We start from the raw sequence: 8,978 nt of genomic DNA, 5'->3' as shown, positions 1-8,978 counted from the left end.
ATCCCTCTAAAGGGATGGGTAGCGTCAAGAAGTTTTACTCACATCGGCTATGGAGAGCGAGATCACACAGCCATCCAGAACTGCTGGGGGTCTCATGCATGGTTCAGTGTTGCTTGCCTCAAAGCGAGCATAGAAGGCATTTAGCTTGTCTGGTAGGCTTGCATCACTGGGCAGCTCGCGCCTAGGTTTCCCTTTTGTAATCCGTGATAGTTTGCAAGCCCTGCCACCTCCGATGAGTGTCGTAGCCGGTTGGGATATCTACGTTCAGTCACAGTGGGGACGACGTCTTTGATGCACTTACTAATGAAGACGCATTTTCTATATTAGTGGATTAGGGTCGGGTCCGGACCTCAGATATTCACTTCATCACATATAATAGTCGGGCGGTTGCAGATGGGTTATTAGCAATTGTTGGTTGGTGCTGGTGAACAAACAGCTGACCTGCGCACCACCAACACACACAGACATTTGTATTACTTTCCTTGTGGCGATCAAGCAATTGATTCCCATTCAAAATCAAATTTTCCCTAACCCTAACCCATAACTCTAATTCTAACCCTAACCTAACCCATAACTCTAATTCTAACCCTAACCTAACCCATAACTCTAATTCTAACCCTAACCTAACCCATAACTCTAATTCTAACCCTAACCTAACCCATAACTCTAATTCTAACCCTAAACCTAACCCATAACTCTAATTCTAACCCTAAACCTAACCCATAACTCTAATTCTAACCCTAACCTAACCCATAACTCTAATTCTAACCCTAAACCTAACCCATAACTCTAATTCTAACCCTAAACCTAACCCATAACTCTAATTCTAACCCTAAACCTAACCCATAACTCTAATTCTAACCCTAAACATAACCCCTAAACCTAAAATAGCATTTTTCCTTGTGATGACGGGTGAAATGTCCTGATTTTATTATACTTGTTGAGGGCTTCTGGTCCTCGCAAGGACAGTAAAACCAACCAAACAAACACACAGCGTCTGTCTGCACTGATTCAGGGTCATTAGCTTGCTGTGAATGAATGAATGAAATGTTATTTTCATGTCATATCGTGAATTGGTAACCCATCACTTATGGGATTAATTGGTAACCCATCACTTATGGGATTAATTGGTAACCCATCACTTATGGGATTAATTGGTAACCCATCACTTATGGGATTAATTAGTAACCCATCACTTATGTGATTAATTGGTAAACCATCACTTATGGGATTAATTGGTAACCCATCACTTATGGGATTAATTGGTAACCCATCACTTATGGGATTAATTGGTAACCCATCACTTATGGGATTAATTGGTAACCCATCACTTATGGGATTAATTGACACATAAACAAACATGACAATAATTCACTGTGGTAAATAAATGATAATTCTCCTGCCGATGTTCTCTGCATTGCACATTTCATAAAGAGTGAAAAAATGTTAAGTAAAAATCAATACATAATAGTAAAATAGGGTTATCCAAACAATAATTACATCCCTCGAGCAGTAAATAATATACACACACACACACACACACACACACACACACACACACACACACACACACACACACACACACACACCGACTTACATAACATATACAGATAAATTAACACAGAAATAAAGTAACAGAGGGCATTTGAACCTTGTCTTGCACAAAGTGAAGATTCATATGGGAGACAAGCCTATACACAATCTATACACACGTGCCATTTACCTCATAGTCGCAAAATATTTTTATATTTTAATTACAGGTAGCCCTTTTTCTTTTATTTCAGGCTTTAACTAAATATTCTGCAAACAATTTTTTTTATATATTTTTTTTTACATTTCTCCTCATCGCTCAGCCACATAATGGCCAGGGTATACAGGTATCTGGTGGTCTGTCTCCTCATCACTCAGCCACATAATGGCCAGGGTATACAGGTATCTGGTGGTCTGTCTCCTCATCACTCAGCCACATAATGGCCAGGGTATACAGGTATCTGGTGGTCTGTCTCCTCATCACTCAGCCACATAATGGCCAGGGTATACAGGTATCTGGTGGTCTGTCTCCTCATCACTCAGCCACATAATGGCCAGGGTATACAGGTATCTGGTGGTCTGTCTCCTCATCACTCAGCCACATAATGGCCAGGGTATACAGGTATCTGGTGGTCTGTCTCCTCATCACTCAGCCACATAATGGCCAGGGTATACAGGTATCTGGTGGTCTGTCTCCTCATCACTCAGCCACATAATGGCCAGGGTATACAGGTATCTGGTGGTCTGTCTCCTCATCACTCAGCCACATAATGGCCAGGGTATACAGGTATCTGGTGGTCTGTCTCCTCATCACTCAGCCACATAATGGCCAGGGTATACAGGTATCTGGTGGTCTGTCTCCTCATCACTCAGCCACATAATGGCCAGGGTATACAGGTATCTGGTGGTCTGTCTCCTCATCACTCAGCCACATAATGGCCAGGGTATACAGGTATCTGGTGGTCTGTCTCCTCATCACTCAGCCACATAATGGCCAGGGTATACAGGTATCTGGTGGTCTGTCTCCTCATCACTCAGCCACATAATGGCCAGGGTATACAGGTATCTGGTGGTCTGTCTCCTCATCACTCAGCCACATAATGGCCAGGGTATACAGGTATCTGGTGGTCTGTCTCCTCATCACTCAGCCACATAATGGCCAGGGTATACAGGTATCTGGTGGTCTGTCTCCTCATCGCTCAGCCACATAATGGCCAGGGTATACAGGTATCTGGTGGTCTGTCTCCTCATCGCTCAGCCACATAATGGCCAGGGTATACAGGTATCTGGTGGTCTGTCTCCTCATCACTCAGCCACATAATGGCCAGGGTATACAGGTATCTGGTGGTCTGTCTCCTCATCACTCAGCCACATAATGGCCAGGGTATACAGGTATCTGGTGGTCTGTCTCCTCATCACTCAGCCACATAATGGCCAGGGTATACAGGTATCTGGTGGTCTGTCTCCTCATCACTCAGCCACATAATGGCCAGGGTATACAGGTATCTGGTGGTCTGTCTCCTCATCGCTCAGCCACATAATGGCCAGGGTATACAGGTATCTGGTGGTCTGTCTCCTCATCGCTCAGCCACATAATGGCCAGGTATACAGGTATCTGGTGGTCTGTCTCCTCATCACTCAGCCACATAATGGCCAGGGTATACAGGTATCTGGTGGTCTGTCTCCTCATCACTCAGCCACATAATGGCCAGGGTATACAGGTATCTGGTGGTCTGTCTCTCATCACTCAGCCACATAATGGCCAGGGTATACAGGTATCTGGTGGTCTGTCTCCTCATCACTCAGCCACATAATGGCCAGGGTATACAGGTATCTGGTGGTCTGTCTCCTCATCACTCAGCCACATAATGGCCAGGGTATACAGGTATCTGGTGGTCTGTCTCCTCATCACTCAGCCACATAATGGCCAGGGTATACAGGTATCTGGTGGTCTGTCTCCTCATCACTCAGCCACATAATGGCCAGGGTATACAGGTATCTGGTGGTCTGTCTCCTCATCACTCAGCCACATAATGGCCAGGGTATACAGGTATCTGGTGGTCTGTCTCTCATCACTCAGCCACATAATGGCCAGGGTATACAGGTATCTGGTGGTCTGTCTCCTCATCACTCAGCCACATAATGGCCAGGGTATACAGGTATCTGGTGGTCTGTCTCCTCATCACTCAGCCACATAATGGCCAGGGTATACAGGTATCTGGTGGTCTGTCTCCTCATCACTCAGCCACATAATGGCCAGGGTATACAGGTATCTGGTGGTCTGTCTCCTCATCACTCAGACACATAATGCCAGGGTATATCTGGTGGTCTGTCTCCTCATCACTCAGACACATAATGCCAGGGTATATCTGGTGGTCTGTCTCATCACTCAGCCACATAATGCCAGGGTATATCTGGTGGTCTGTCTCCTCATGACTACATAATACCAGGGTATATCTGGTGGTCTGTCTCCTCATCACTCAGCCACATAATACCAGGATATATCTGGTGGTCTGTCTCCTCATGACTACATAATACCAGGGTATATCTGGTGGTCTGTCTCCTCATGACTACATAATACCAGGGTATATATGGTGGTCTGTCTCCTCATCACTCAGCCACATAATACCAGGATATATCTGGTGGTCTGTCTCCTCATGACTACATAATACCAGGGTATATCTGGTGGTCTGTCTCCTCATCACTCAGCCACATAATGCCAGGGTATATCTGGTGGTCTGTCTCCTCATGACTACATAATACCAGGGTATATCTGGTGGTCTGTCTCCTCATGACTACATAATACCAGGGTATATCTGGTGGTCTGTCTCCTCATGACTACATAATGCCTGGGTAAATCTGGTGGTCTGTCTCCTTATTAGTCAGCCACATAATGCCAGGGTATATCTGGTGGTCTGTCTCATCACTCAGCCACATAATACCAGGGTATATCTGGTGGTCTGTCTCCTCATGACTACATAATACCAGGGTATATCTGGTGGTCTGTCTCATCACTCAGCCACATAATGCCAGGGTATATGTGGTGGTCTGTCTCATTATCTCTCAGCCACATAATGCCAGGGTATATCTGGTGGTCTGTCTCCTCATCACTCAGCCACATAATGCCAGTATGGCCGGGGTCACAGCCTGCCTCATTAATACAAGGGCTGAGGTGTGTTTTTGGTTTGACCAAAAGTCCTCAGTTAGTAAAACAAGGAACATTCGGACAAGTGGTGACATTTCGCCCGGTCAACACAACGAAAAAGGCTAATTTGGGCATAGGGGTTAGATTAGAGTTAGGGGTTAGGGGTTAGGTTTAGGGTTAGGGTTAGGGTTAGAATAAGAGTTAGGGGTTAGGGTTAGAATAAGAGTTAGGGGTTAGGTTTAGGGTTAGGGTTAGAATAAGAGTTAGGGGTTAGGGGTTAGATTAGAGATAGGGGTTAGGGGTTAGATTAGGGTTAGGGGTTAGGTTTAGGGTTAGAATTAATGTTAGGGTTAGAATAAGCGTTAGGGGTTAGGGTTAGAATAAGAGTTAGGGGTTAGGTTTAGGGTTAGGGTTAGGGTTAGAATAAGAGTTAGGGGGTAGGGGTTAGATTAGAGTTAGGGGTTAGGGGTTAGATTAGAGTTAGGGGTTAGGGGTTAGATTAGAGTTAGGGGTTAGGTTTAGGGTTAGAATTAGAGTTAGGGGTTAGGGTTAGAATAAGAGTTAGGGGTTAGGTTTAGGGTTAGGGTTAGAATAAGAGTTAGGGGTTAGATTAGAGTTAGGGGTAGGGGTTAGATTAGAGTTAGGGGTTAGGGGTTAGGGGTTAGATTAGAGTTAGGGGTTAGGTTTAGGGTTAGAATTAGAGTTAGGGGTTAGGGGTTAGGTTTAGGGTTAGAATTAGAGTTAGGGGTTAGGTTTAGGGTTAGAATTAGAGTTAGGGGTTAGGTTTAGGGTTAGAATTAATGTTAGGGTTAGAATAAGAGTTAGGGGTTAGGGTTAGAATAAGAGTTAGGGGTTAGGTTTAGGGTTAGAATTAATGTTAGGGTTAGAATAAGAGTTAGGGGTTAGGGTTAGAATAAGAGTTAGGGGTTAGGTTTAGGGTTAGAATTAGAGGTTAGGGTTAGAATAAGAGTTAGGGGTTAGGTTTAGGGTTAAGGTTAGAGTTAGGGGTTAGGTTTAGGGTTAGGGGTTAGGTTTAGGGTTAGGGGTTAGGTTTAGAATTAATGTTAGGGTTAGAATAAGAGTTAGAGGTTAGGGTTATAATAAGAGTTAGGGTTTCGGGATAGAATTAGAATTAGGGGTTAGGTTTAAGGTTAGGGTTAGAATTAGAGTTAGGGGTTACGTTTAAGGTTAGGGGTTAGGTTTAGGGTTAGGGGTTAGGTTTAGGGTTCGGGGTTAGGTTTAGGGTTAGGGGTTAGGTTTAGGGTTCGGGTTAGAGTTAGGGGTTAGGTTTAGGGTTAGAATTAGATTTAGGGGTTAGGTTTAGGGTTAGAATTAGAGTTAGGGGTTAGGTTTAGGGTTAGAATTAGAGTTAGAGTTAGGGGTTAGGGAAAATAGGATTTTGAATGTGAATCAATTGTTTGGTCCCCACAAGGATAGTAAAACAGACATGTGTGTGTGTGTGTGTGTGTGTGTGTGTGTGTGTGTGTGTGTGTGTGTGTGTGTGTGTGTGTGTCTTTGTGTCATGTTAGACGTTGCCTTCAGACTACATCTGTGGTTACAAGGATTTCTCCTTCTATGGAGAACAGGTGGTGAGAACATAAGAGTTAGTATAGAAGTCATGGGAACAATACAGACAGGAGTCTGAGCTAGATAGTCGGCCTACAGTACAGATAAACAGAGACTTACAATGATCAGGCAGCCAGACATAGGATACAACTCTTAAAGATGCACTCTGGGATATTTAGCGCAACAAATGTGTAACATAATGCACAAATTGGATTCGTAACATATCAACACGAATTGGATTCGTAATTAGTACACAAAAAACAGAGGTGTTCTTTGACTCGACTCGAACATCCAAAACTACTGGCTGAAATTATACAGAAGTTTAAGAGTTGTATCTTTAATTTAATTTAATTTCGATTTCATATCAAATCACGAGCACCTCACCAAGTCGTGGGTTACAAGCATCAGACCTACTACTACTGTATGTTTATTCTCTGGCAGAACACGGACAATAGATTATCCATCTTCTTCTATCCAGCATAGATTTTTTCCCACAAACCATCTTGTGAAAAGAGAATAAGATTCATAGTCACAGTTTTAAAATGGATGCTCATAGTAACCATGACTACAGGTGAGACCCCCCCCACCACCACCACGCTGGCAGGTAACTACCACCAGATTAAACCATTAAAATTCCCCATCAATGGTTCACATTCACCCAGGTATAAAACAAGCAACCACATCCACATCCACATGTGGGACCCGGCTACAGGATACATCCACATGTGGGACCCGGCTACAGGATACATCCACATGTGGGACCCGGCTACAGGATACATCCACATGTGGGACCCGGCTACAGGATACCTGAGGTGTGATGCTGCCCTCTTATGGCATCTTAATGCAGCACAGCTCAACACTTATTTTTAATTTGATTTATTTGACTTTTATAGGCAAGTTCAGTTAAGAAAAAATTCTTATTTACAATTACGGCCTACCCCCGGTCAAACCCGGACGACGCTGGGACAATTGTGCGCCGCTTGGGACTCCCAATCACAGCTGGTTGTGAAACAGCCTGGAATCTAACCAGGGTCTGTAGTGACGCCTCTAGCACTGAGATGCAGTGCCTTAGACCGCCGTGCCACTCCCCTATTGGGGACTAGTCCCCAGGAATCTATTTAAAATAGTCGCTGAGCATCGGCTCCGGGCTTAACGCCGGCCTTCAAAACAACTGTGAACTCGGAAATCTCTGACTTCCGACTTCAGTATTAAAGAAGTGTTTTTTTTTTTACGCCAAACTCCACAAAGTCCTGCAGGCTCTAGTTTTATCTTATCTTGACTATTGTCCAGTCGTGTGGTCCAGTGCTGCAAAGAAAGACCTCGTTAAGCTGCAGTCGGCCCCTGAACAGAGCGGCACGTCTTGCTCTTCAGTGTAATCAGAGGGCTGATATAAATACTATACATGCCCAGTCTCTATTGGCTCAGAGTTGAGACTGACTGCATCACTTCTTGTTTTTATAAGAAACATCAATGTTTTGGAAATTCCAAATTGTTTGCATAGTCAACTTACACACAGCTCTGACACACACACTTATCCCACCAGACATGCCACCAGGGGTCTTTTCACAGTCCTCAGGTCCAGAACACACGTACCCCACCAGACATGCCACCAGGGGTCTTTTCACAGTCCTCAGGTCCAGAACAAATGCAAGGAAACTTACAGTATTATACAGAGCCATTAGAGTGCATTGAACTCCCTTCTGTCTCATATAGGGCAAGTGAACAGCAAACCTGGTTTCACAAAACAAATAAAGCAACACCTCACGGCACAACGCCTCTCCCCCATGTGATATACTTGTTGTTGTCTATGTACTGACATGTATGTAACTGATAGATGCACACACACATTTTTTAATTGAAAAGTCTTGTCCAGATGTAAATTTAATATTTACTACTTTTTTACTACTGTTACTACTACTAGCTGTTACTACTACTAATGGGCTGTTACAAATACTTCACTACTGGGAAAAGAGCTGTTACTACTACTACCACTGTTACTACTCTTTCTACTCTGACTTTCCGACTACTACTCTGAGTTCCTGGTTGTACTACTACTACTGTTACTAAACTACTACTACCTACTGTTACAGGCCTATGTCTACTGGTCTCGTTACTACTCTACCACCTGCTGTTAGAACACTACTACTGCTGTTACAAAACAAACTACCGTCTGCTGTTACTACTACTACATCCGCCTGTCCACGACTACTCCGGCAGGGCCACTGTTACTACTCTTTCAGGATAAAACACAGAAACATTTTATACAACTTTCCAAGTTTAGTTCATCTTGCGACCTGTCCACTTCCTTCTTGCTTCCCAAAAAAAGGATGGTGACTGACACGATACAAACACCGTTTTGATTTGTTAAAAATCCCAACATACTTGTCACTACTACTAAACATGTGGACTGAGCCTGTTACTACCCACTGGGGACTACCTACTACATAAACAACATGGAGAGATGAGGACATAAGACACTGTTACCAGGCCTACTACATAAACACATGGAGAGATGAGGACATAAGACACACTGGGGACCAGGCCTACTACATAAACACATGGAGAGATGAGGACATAAGACACACTGGGGACCAGGCCTACTACATAAACACATGGAGAGATGAGGACATAAGACACACTGGGGACCAGGCCTACTATCATAAACACATGGAGGACATAAGACACACTGGGGACCACTACTATCACTAACACATGGACTACTAAGACACACTACCAG

Source organism: Oncorhynchus nerka, linkage group LG9a (assembly GCF_034236695.1).
Source record: "Oncorhynchus nerka isolate Pitt River linkage group LG9a, Oner_Uvic_2.0, whole genome shotgun sequence".
In the NCBI taxonomy this organism is placed as follows: Eukaryota; Metazoa; Chordata; class Actinopteri; order Salmoniformes; family Salmonidae; genus Oncorhynchus; species Oncorhynchus nerka.
Note: the sequence above shows the minus strand (reverse complement) of the source record.